Here is a 10553-nt window from a genome sequence, read left to right as displayed (position 1 = left end):
TTAACCGGTATGAGTAGAGGCAGAAGGACACAGCTCCCTCCTCACCCTCCTCACGCCATTCTGGAAGCTCCTCTTGGCTCCTTTTTCTCCTCTTTGCTTCTCTCCTAAGCCGATTGCTTTTTTCCCCCTCTCTGCATCACTTACAGGGTGGTGTAGGTTGTCAAATCCTTAAAGGCATGTGTACCCCCTGGAAAGACCTTTGACCTGGGGGGTTGAGGAGCCACCTGTCTGCCTCCTGGCCTCAGCGTGGCTCCAAATGTGTGTGAATTCCCTTCTCTGGGCTTCATAAAGTGAATGTGTTGGGTCAAGTGGGGCGATGTAAGAAGAGTGCAGAACGAGCATGACTTGGCCGCTATACTCATCCAGAATGGCTTAGAACTCGAGATCCTTCCCCTCTAGCTTGAGCAATTTATTTAACCTTTCTGAAGTTCTCATCTGTAAAATGGTAATACCTATTTTAGGGTTGTGGTGAGAATTAAATGAGATAGCCAGATATAAAGTGAGGGATACTTAGTAACTCAAAAATATTAGTTACTTCCCTATTTGAAGCCCCTCTACTTTCCGCTTACCCTGAAATTCCAGGACTCTGTCACTCCATGTCTAACCTTACCTAAGGACCCACATGATACACAGTAGACCTGGAGCCAGTGCTTGGCGGGGCATCTGCTTCCTGAGCGCGGCGTTTCTATCCTCTTAAAGCGCCTCTCTCAGTTGACAGTAAATCATCCCTTAAGCTTAACGCGGGTGTTGCCTATACCGCACCAGTTACTTGTGCGCATTTAAGCAAGCAACTTGTTTCTTCATTCTTAAAAAAAAAAATTAGAATATTGGAAATGTCTCTGAATCGAAGTTCAAAAGTCTTTGTACCTCAAATTAAACTGAGAATTTCCCCTTACAACTGGTCATTTCTGAAAGTGATTCTTTTTCTTGAGTCCTAGGAGACTTGAACTCAACTTTGACGTATTCCTTCGGATTGATGCCCTCTAACCAATCAGTCACCAAATCCTGTTGTCCTTCCTTCCCTCCTACTCGCTCTTCAACTCCTAGCTACATAAGCATCTAGCCCTTCCTGGCTGACGTACTTGGCCTTGTTCTCTCCCGACTTTGTCTATCTTATTCTACAAAATATTCATAGATTTATTCTCAGCCACATTGGTGGGATGTAGTGTATGAAATGTTGAGAGTCAGTATCCCTTCAGAATAGAAACAAAATTCCCAGCATTTTTGAGAAAGAGCTTTGTAAGCTTATGGAAATCCTACTACTTACTCATTCGTTCACTTATATATATTGTGCATCAAAGACACTTGCTGGTGTTTACTGTGATCAGTATGATTGCCAGTGTACTGAAAGGTCAGAGATGGTACACGTGGTAGGTAGGATAAATGAGAGACAGAAATTGTATTAAAAAACAAAACAAACACCTTCCCAATTAGATATCTGGCCTACCAGTAGAGAGCTACTTGCCTGAAATTCGAGTCATTCTTAGTCCGTAAGTCTTACAAGTTCACATTCAGTTTTTCAAGTCTCCCATGAATCTGGCCTTGACCTTCTTGTAAATATTTTTAGCATTAGTTTACTCTAAATTGGGCTATTCATATACAAACCATTTTTTTAAATGAGGAAGGTAAGTTCTCATATGGAATGATCTGCAAGCTGCACAGTGCAAGATATAGAATGGTGTGTATACTGCTATTTGTGAAAAAATGAAAGGGGGAATGTGGGAGACCATATATATGTATTTGCTTATATATGTACAAATTAACTCTAGAAGCACTTAAAGTAAATACATATATACCTGCCATGTGTTTGTCATACATTTTGCCTGTGCCTCCTTCTCTAGAACAAGTCCTTACTATTCCTTACTTAGATTATAGAGCACATTCCCCTATTTTACTTGTTAACTTATTTTTCTCCATGTGTTTTATTCACTGTCTCCCCCAAGTACAGCAGGAATTTTGTTCATCTGGTTCGCCTCTGTGTTATCAGCACTCTAGTAGAGTAACTGACACATCTAGTTATTGAATGAAAGAATAAATGAAGAATCTAAATGAAGATTTCCATATAGGAAAAGAATTATTGAATGAAGAGTGATGAGTAGCAAGGATCCTAAACCAAAAAAAAGGCAAGAAGCAAGGCAAGGAAATTCAGTTTGTCCCCAGCACAGTTCAGGTGAGAAAGTTAATGAAACATGACATGACCCATGACCTGTTTCTCGTTTGACAGGATGAACATAGATGCGTTGGGCTGTGAGGTGTTTTCCAACACCAACAACCGATTCTGATTTTCCAGATACCATCTGGATATTCAACAATTCAACTCAATTATGACCTGGACTGCCCCCACTTCAGAGGCCAGTCACAAGTCCCAGAACTCCTCTACCAACTGGCTATAAATTGGGAGTTCCCGTGACACTTAGACAGGATACAAATGAACAGCCAGATGAAGAGGTACATAGAGCAAGGTCCAGAAATCTCCAGAGCACAGCAGCTTCTGTCCCTGTTGAGTTGGGGCACACCACCCTCCCAGCATGTGGATGTGTTAACCAATTTGGAAGCTCCCTGAAGCTCCTTGTTCAAGAGTTTTTACAGAGCTCAATCTCCAGCGCATGCCGTCCCCTCCCGGGAGGTCAGGAGTGGGGCTGAATGTTCCCACCCTCTAATCACTTGGTCTTTCTGGTGACCAGTCCCAGTCTGAGGCTGGCTAGGGGCTCCACCCTAAGCCACCTCACCAGCTTAAACTCAGGGGTGAGGGAAAGGAGCTCATTATGAGTGACAAAAGCCACTCCTATCACTCAGGAAACTCAAGAGTGTTAGGAGTTCTGTTTCAGAAACAGGGGACAAAGGCAAAATATTTATTTTTTATTATACCAAAGGCTATCATAGATTTCTGACACTAGTCACTAAAATTTTTAACTTGTTTTCTGATCCTAAGGCCCCTAAGCAGCCTTCAACAGTAGTTTGGTTTCCCATATAGAATGTCCCACTGGCGAGAAAATGTTCAAAGAGCCAACAATAATGTTCTGGCTGACTTGGCAGCTCTATTTTTATAAACAAATAAATTGGCCTTGTAGCTTTGATTTCAGTCTCATGTGCCTACAATTAGTAGGGGAGTTAGTATCAACTCTCTGTGTACTGAAAAACAGTATTGGCAAAACTGGTTATTAGTGTGGAAAAATACAAATACAAATTCCTACCTCACACTAGATACAAAAATAAATTCCAAGTGGATTGAAGATCTAAATGAAAATATATAATAAAAATATTAGAAGACATTTTAGAATATTATATAGTTTTGTGTCAAAAAGAACTTCTTAAGACTGGAGCCATTTAAAATATGTAAATATATTTTTAAGTAAATATTTAAAATATATATATTTGACTACATAAAAATTTTAAATATATTTGAACCTATTAGTAGTCAGGATTATGCAAGTAAAACAAGGAGGTACCATTTTTCACTCCTCTGGTAGGCAAAAACAAAATGAATTTTGTTGCTATCAACTATTGCTTACTAGGATATGGGGACACCGATACTCTCATTCATTGCTGTCATAGTATTGAAAAGTAATCTGGAAATATTTATTAAAATTATAAATACACATATGCATTTCAACCCCAAGTCCCACTTATCTTAAAGAAATACAGTGTGAATATGTAGGGATATGAATACAAGAGTTTTTATTATGATGTTGCTGTTTCTGGGAAAATAGTCAGGAAAGAATCCAGATGTCTTCGGTAGGAAACCTGTTGATCAAATTATGGTGTACATATACTGTGGCATATTATGCAACCATTAAAAATGTGTACAACTCTTGTCCTTGAGGAATATTATGATACAATGTGAGTGACAAAACCAAGTTGCACAAAAATTTGTATATTATTCTTTTTTATTATTTATTATTTTAAAAAGGATAAAAAATCCATTATTATTATTTTATTGTTTACAATTATTTAAAAATTTTATTATTTGTTATTTGTGACTGTAGAGGCTTGGAAAAAGTTACATATCAAAATGTTAACATTTTAACATCCCTGGTGGAGGGGGTGGGCATAGATGGAAGGTTTGAGGACACATCAATAAATATTTCTTGCTAAAATTTCATGTATTAAAATGAGGACTTTAAAAAAATATTTTTAAGGAAAAGAGTAACCATTTTTTGAAGCAACAACCCGAAGGCTAGACTTTGGGTTCTGATGATCTCATCAAGCCCATCCCACCGCATGAGGCCTGAGGAATTGGCCCACTTTCCAGTCTTACACTGCTTCCTTTTAAATTGCGTAGGGATAACCACAAGTTTAGCAGATGTTTTTCTTTTGTGGCTTCATGTATGCTACTTTGTCTTTTTGACTAGGTTATAGCACAACTCTTGTACTTCCCTATAGACCTTAGCATTCTGCACCTTCTCAGACTCCATTTGGGTGGCTGTGTGGGACTGCCAAACTGGAGCAAGTAGACAGTTTGGTAATGCAGCCTGCCTTCCACCTCCACTGTGAAGGCCTAGACCATCGGTTCTTAACCGGGGGGATTTTGCCCCCTTATCCTCCAGGGGAGATTTGACAATCCAGAGACATTTTTGGTTGTCACAACTCAGGGAGGATATACTACTGACATTCAGCAGGTAGAGGCCAGGGAAACTGCTAAACATTCTACAGTGCAGAGGAGAGCCACCCCCACCCTGTCCCCAGTTATCCAGCTGAAATGTCAGCAGTGCCTTGGTTGAGAAACTCTAGCCTAGAGTTTCAACCACTCAGGGCAAGTGGTACTGGTTGGAGCTCTAAGTGACAAAGATTCCCAAGGGAATGAGGGGAGAGGCTTTTTTTTAGCAAGGCCAGGTTGCAAAGTAGCATAACCAGTGATTTTCAAACTTTGACTTTTAGCAGCAGAATCCATCTGTGTTTGATCTTAATTCTATTACACAATTTGGATACATTTCCTTTAATGGTTGAAGGACTCCCACCAATCAAAAAGGAAAAGATTGATAGCCCAGTTGAAAATGAAGAGTTCAGTTCACAGAAAAGGGAATGTAAGTGGCTTTTAAACATTTGAAAGATGTAAAACCTCACTCATAATAAGAGAAATACTCATTAATTTACAATAAGATACCACTTTTCACATATCGAAGTAGTAAGCATCAAAATTTGACCATATATTGCATTGGCAAGGATGTGAAGAGCCAGGCCCACTTGTATATGATAGTAGAAGCATAAATTGGTACAACCCCATGGAAGGCAATTGGCACTATTTATCATAATGTAAAATGCATGTGTCTTTTAATCTGGCAATTCCAGTTCTGGAAATCCATTTTATAGATACACTTGCGTATGTGTAGAATGACATATATGCAAGGATATTCATTGTGCCATTGTTTATATTAGCAAAAGATTGGAAATACACTAATTGTCCATTAATGAGAAACCGGTTAAACATATCACAGTCCATATGTTTATATGTACATAGATTTTCACTTCCACTCAGGAAGTGGGTAACAGACATTGCTCCTAGGGAGGGCAAATGGGAGACTCAAGGACAAAGGTATGAAGGAGATTTATTTGTATGTAAAAACTTGGTGCCATTTGAAGTTTTCACATGTGAATCAGTACATATACATGCATGCATTCCGATGTCATATAATACACATATTACATATATATATAAGGAGTGCTGTTCTGGTTGAAGTAGGCCCCACAAGTTTCCATCACAGCATCCAAGACATCACTGAGTCGTCTTAGGGTCCCAAAAGAACCTAGTAAAAGCCACTGTTATAGTTGTGTTAGGGTAGACCAACTACTGTAATAAATCATCTAAAAATTTCCATAGCCAAATGCAACAAAAGTTTGCTTCTTTTTTTTTTTTTTTTTTTTTGAGCAAGAGCAGCCCTGAGTGAACATCTGCTGCCAATCCTCCTCTTTTTGATGAGGAAGATATGCCCTGAGCTAACATCTATGCCCACCTTCCTCTATTTTATATGTGGGATGCCTGTCACAGCATGGCTTGCTGAGCGGTGCATCGTCCACACCTGGGATCCCAACCGGCGAACCCCAGGCTGCTAAAGCGGAACGTGTGAACTTAACATCTGCACCATCAGGCTGGCCCCAAAAGTTTACTTCTTACTCACACAACAATCCTACACATTTGTTCCTGGTCAGATGGCTCTTTGGGTCAGCTTTCCTTTGAAAAGTGACCAAGAGACCCCCTTTCCTTCTACCTGGTAGCTCTGCCATGGGACAAGCAAAGGAAATTAAGTAACATCTATTGAAAGGTTTTATGGGCCAGTCCTGGGAGTGACACACGCTACTACTTCTCTCTTATTCAACTATCTAGAAAATCAGTCATGTGGCTACACACAAGGATGCCTGGGAAGTTTTATCATTCAGGGTGACAGAATGGAATTGAGGGCAAACAGAAGACAATAACCAGCACTGAAATGTAATCCAGCTGTGTGACCAGGTTGTCAGCTGAATCCACTCATTATAACTTTATAGAAAGTTTCCTATTAGCCTTTCGCCTAATGTTTCCACCTCTTTAATGGCGTTCTTTGACCAGCAGAATTTTTTGGTTTAATGTAGACTAATTTATCAATCTTGTTTTTGTATTTAGTTGTTTTCTGTTTTTTATTGAGATATAATTGACATGTGACATTACACTAGTTTTAGGTATACAATGCATTCTCATATATGTATGTATTGCAAATGATTACCAGAATAAGTTTAGTTAACACGCATCACCACACATAATTACAAATTTTGTGTGTGTGTGTGATGAGGACTTTTGAGATTTACTCTCTTAGCAACTTTCAAATATACGATACAGTATTATTAACATAGTCACCATGTGGTGCATTACTTATTCATCTTATGACTGGAAGTTTGCACCTTTTGACCACCTTCACTCACTTCACTCAGACCCTACCCTCCATCCCACAATCACTGCCTCTGGCAACAATCTGTTTTATGTTTTTATGTTTTTTATAGTTTTTTCTTAGATTCCACATTCCACAAATGAGATCATACAGTATTTATCTTTCTGTTGGACTTATTTCAGTTAGCATAAGGCCCTCAAGGTCCATCCATGTTGTTGCAAATGACAGGATTCCCTTCTTTTTTTATGGTTGAATGATATTCAATTTTATATATATACACACCACATTTTCTTTATCCAGTCATCCGTCAGTGGACACTTACGTTGTTTCCATGTCTTGGCTACTGTAAATAATACTGCAGTGAACATGGGGGTGCCGATATCTTTTCAAGATAGTGATTTCATTTTCTTCGCATAAATACTCAGAAGTGGAATTGCTAGGTCATACGGTATTTCTATTTTGAATTTTTTGAGGAAGCTCCATACTGTTTTCCATAGTGGCTGCATTACCACCAACAGTACAAAAGGGTTCCCTTTTCTCCACATCCTTGCCAATACTTGTTATCTCTTAACTTTTTGAAGAGGGCCATTCTAACAGGTGTGAAGTGATGCCTCATTGTGGTTTTGATTTGCATCTCCCTGATGATTAGTGACGTAGAGCACCTTTTCATGCACCTCTTGGCCATCTGTATGTCTTTGGAAAAATATCTATTCAGATCCTCTGCCCATTTTTTTTTAATTTTATTGAGGTCATAATAGTTTATAACTTTGTGAAATTTCAGTTGTACATGGTTATTTGTCAGTCACCATATATATGTGCCCCTTTAACCCTCACCAGTCCCCAACCCCCATCCCCTCTGTTAACCACTAATCTGTTCTTTTGGTCCATGTGTTTCTCTATGCTCCACATATGAGTGAAATCATGCAGTGTTTGTGTATGGTCTGGCTTATTTCGCTTAACATAATACCCTCAAGATCCAGCCATGTTGTTGCAAATGGGACGCTTTTGTCTTTTTTATGGCTGAGTAGTATTCTAAGTCTTTTTTATCTATTCATCAGTTGTTAGGCACTTGGGTTGCTTCCACGTGTTGGCTATTGTGAATAATGCTGCAGTGAACATAGGGGTGCATAAGTCTCTTGGAATTGTTGATTCCAAGTTCTTTAGATAAATACCCAGTAGAGGGATAACTGGGTCGTATGTTATTTCTATTTTTAATTTTTTGGGAAATCTCCATATTGTTTTCCATAGAGGCTGCACCAGTTGCATTTCTACCAGCAGTGTATGAGGGTTCCCTATTCTTCACAGCCTCTCCAAACTTTTGTTGATTTTGTTTTGGTAATGATAGCCATTCTAATAGGTGTAAAGTGATATCACCATTGTAGTTTTAATTTGCATTTCTCTAATGATTAGTGATGTTGAACATCTTTTCATGTGCCTGTTGGCCATTTGTAGATCTTCTTTGGAAAAATGTCTATTCATATCCTCTGGCCAATTTTGATTGGGCTGTTTGTTTTTTTGTTGTTGATTTGTATGAGTTCTTTATACAGTTTGGAAATAAACCCCTTGTCAGATACATGATTTGCAAATATTTTCTCCCAGTTGGTGGGTTGTCTTTTCATTTTGTTCCTGGTTTCCTTTGCCTTACAGAAGCTTAGTCTGATGAAGTCCCATTTGTTTATTTTTTCTTTTGTTTCCCTTGCCTGAATAAACATAGTATCCGAAAAGACCTTTGTAAGACCAATGTCAAAGACTGTATTGCCTATATATTTTTCCAAGAGTTTTGTGGTTTCATGTCTTTAATCCATTTTGAGTTAATTTTTTGTGCATAGTGAAAGATAATGGTCTACTTTCATTCTTTTGCATGTGGCTGTCCAGTTTCCCACCAGCATTTATTGAAGACTTTCCTTTCTCTGTTGTATGTTCTTGGCTCCTTTGTCAAAGATTAGCTGTCTGTTCTGTTCTGTAGCATTAATCCATGTGTCTGTTTTTGTACCAGTACCATGCTGTTTTGATTACGATAGCTTTGTAGTATATTTTGAAATCAGGGATTATGACTCCTCCAGCTTTGTTCTTTTTTCTCAGCATTGCTTTAGCTATTTGGGGTCTTTTGTTGCCCCACATGAATTTTAGGATTTTTTTGTTCTATTTCCATGAAGAATGTCATTAGGATTCTGATTGAGATTGCGTTGAATCTGTGGATTGCTTTAGGTTGTATGAATATTTTAACTATGTTTATTCTTCTAATCCATGTAATGGAATATCTTTCCATTTCTTTGTGTCATCGTCAATTTCTTTTAATAATGTCTTATAGCTTTCATCATATAGGTCTTTCACCTCATTGGCTAAATTTACCCCAAGGCATTTTATTCTTTTTCTTTCAGTGGTAAATGGGATCATATTCCTGAGTTCTCTTCCTGTTTCTTTGTTATTAGAGTATATAAATGCAGCTGATTTTTTTTTTAAGATTTTATTTTTTTTCCTTTTTCTCCCCAAAGCCCCCCAGTACATAGTTGCATATTCTTCATTGTGGGTCCTTCTAGTTGTGGCATGTGGGACGCTGCCTCAGCGTGGTTTGATGAGCAGTGCCATGTCCACGCCCAGGATTCAAACCAATGAAACACTGGGCCGCCTGCAGCGGAGCGCACGAACTTAACCACTAGGCCACAGGGCCAGCCCCTGCAGTTGATTTTTGTAAGTAGATTTTGTGCCCTGTACTTTACTGTAGTCGTTGATAATTTCTAACAGTTCTCTGCGGGATTCTTTATGGTGTTCTATACATAGAATCCTGTTGTCTGCAAACAGTGAAAGTTTCACTTCTTCATTGCCAATTTGGATACATTTTATTTCTTTTTCTTGCCTAATTGCTTTGGCCCAAACCTCAGTACTATGTCGAATAGTAGTGGTGAGAGTGGCCACCCTTGTCTTGTTCCTGTTTTCAGAGGGATGGCTTCCAGTTTTTCCCTGTTGAGTATGTTGTTGGCTGGGGGTTTGTCATATATGGTCCTTATGTTGAGATACTTTCCTTCTATACCCATTTTATTGAGAGTGTTTATCATAAATGGATGTGGGTCTTGTCAAATGCTTTCCCTGCATCTATTGAGATGATGATGTGATTTTTATTCCTCATTTTGTCAATGTGGTGTATCGCATTGATACATTTGCAGATGCTGAAGCATCCCTGTGTTCCTGGTATAAATCCCACTTGATCATGCTGTATAATCCTTTAAATGTATTTAAAAGGATCAATACAGAAAATCCTTTTAATGTATTTACTGTATTCAGTTTGCCAATATTTTGTTGAGGATTTTTGCATCTAGGTTCAATGGCAATATTGGCCTGTAATTTTCCTTCATTGTGTTGTCCTTGTCTGGCTTTGGGATCAGAGTTGTATAGGCCTCATGAAATGTGTTAGGAAGTGTTTGGTCTTCATATTTTTGGAAGAGTTTGAGAAGGATAGGTACCAAATCTTCTTTGAATGTTTGGTAGAATTCTCCAGAGAAACCATCCAGTCCTGGACTTTTGTTTTTTTAGGAGGTTTGTGATTACTGTTTCAATATCTTTACTTGTGATTGGTCTATTCAGATTCTCTATTTCTTCTTGATTCAGTTTTGGGAGATTGTATGAGTCTAAGAATTTATCCATTTCTACTAGATTGTCCAATTTGTTGGGGTATGGTTTCCCAAAGGATTCTCT

General features: G+C 38.5%; 1 long non-coding RNA gene across 1 annotated transcript in view; it reads left to right on the top strand.

Moving 5' to 3' along the window:
- The window catches only part of LOC139074377 (uncharacterized), a 30417-nt gene that overhangs the window by 1046 nt on the left and 18818 nt on the right, over positions 1-10553 (top strand). The window contains exon 2 of the long non-coding RNA XR_011523938.1: positions 1949-2170. This is a non-coding gene — a long non-coding RNA (uncharacterized lncRNA). The remainder of the gene's footprint in view (positions 1-1948; positions 2171-10553) is intronic.

Source organism: Equus przewalskii, chromosome 1 (assembly GCF_037783145.1).
Source record: "Equus przewalskii isolate Varuska chromosome 1, EquPr2, whole genome shotgun sequence".
Classification (NCBI taxonomy): Eukaryota; Metazoa; Chordata; class Mammalia; order Perissodactyla; family Equidae; genus Equus; species Equus przewalskii.
Note: the sequence above shows the minus strand (reverse complement) of the source record. Positions and strands in the feature narration are given on the sequence as shown.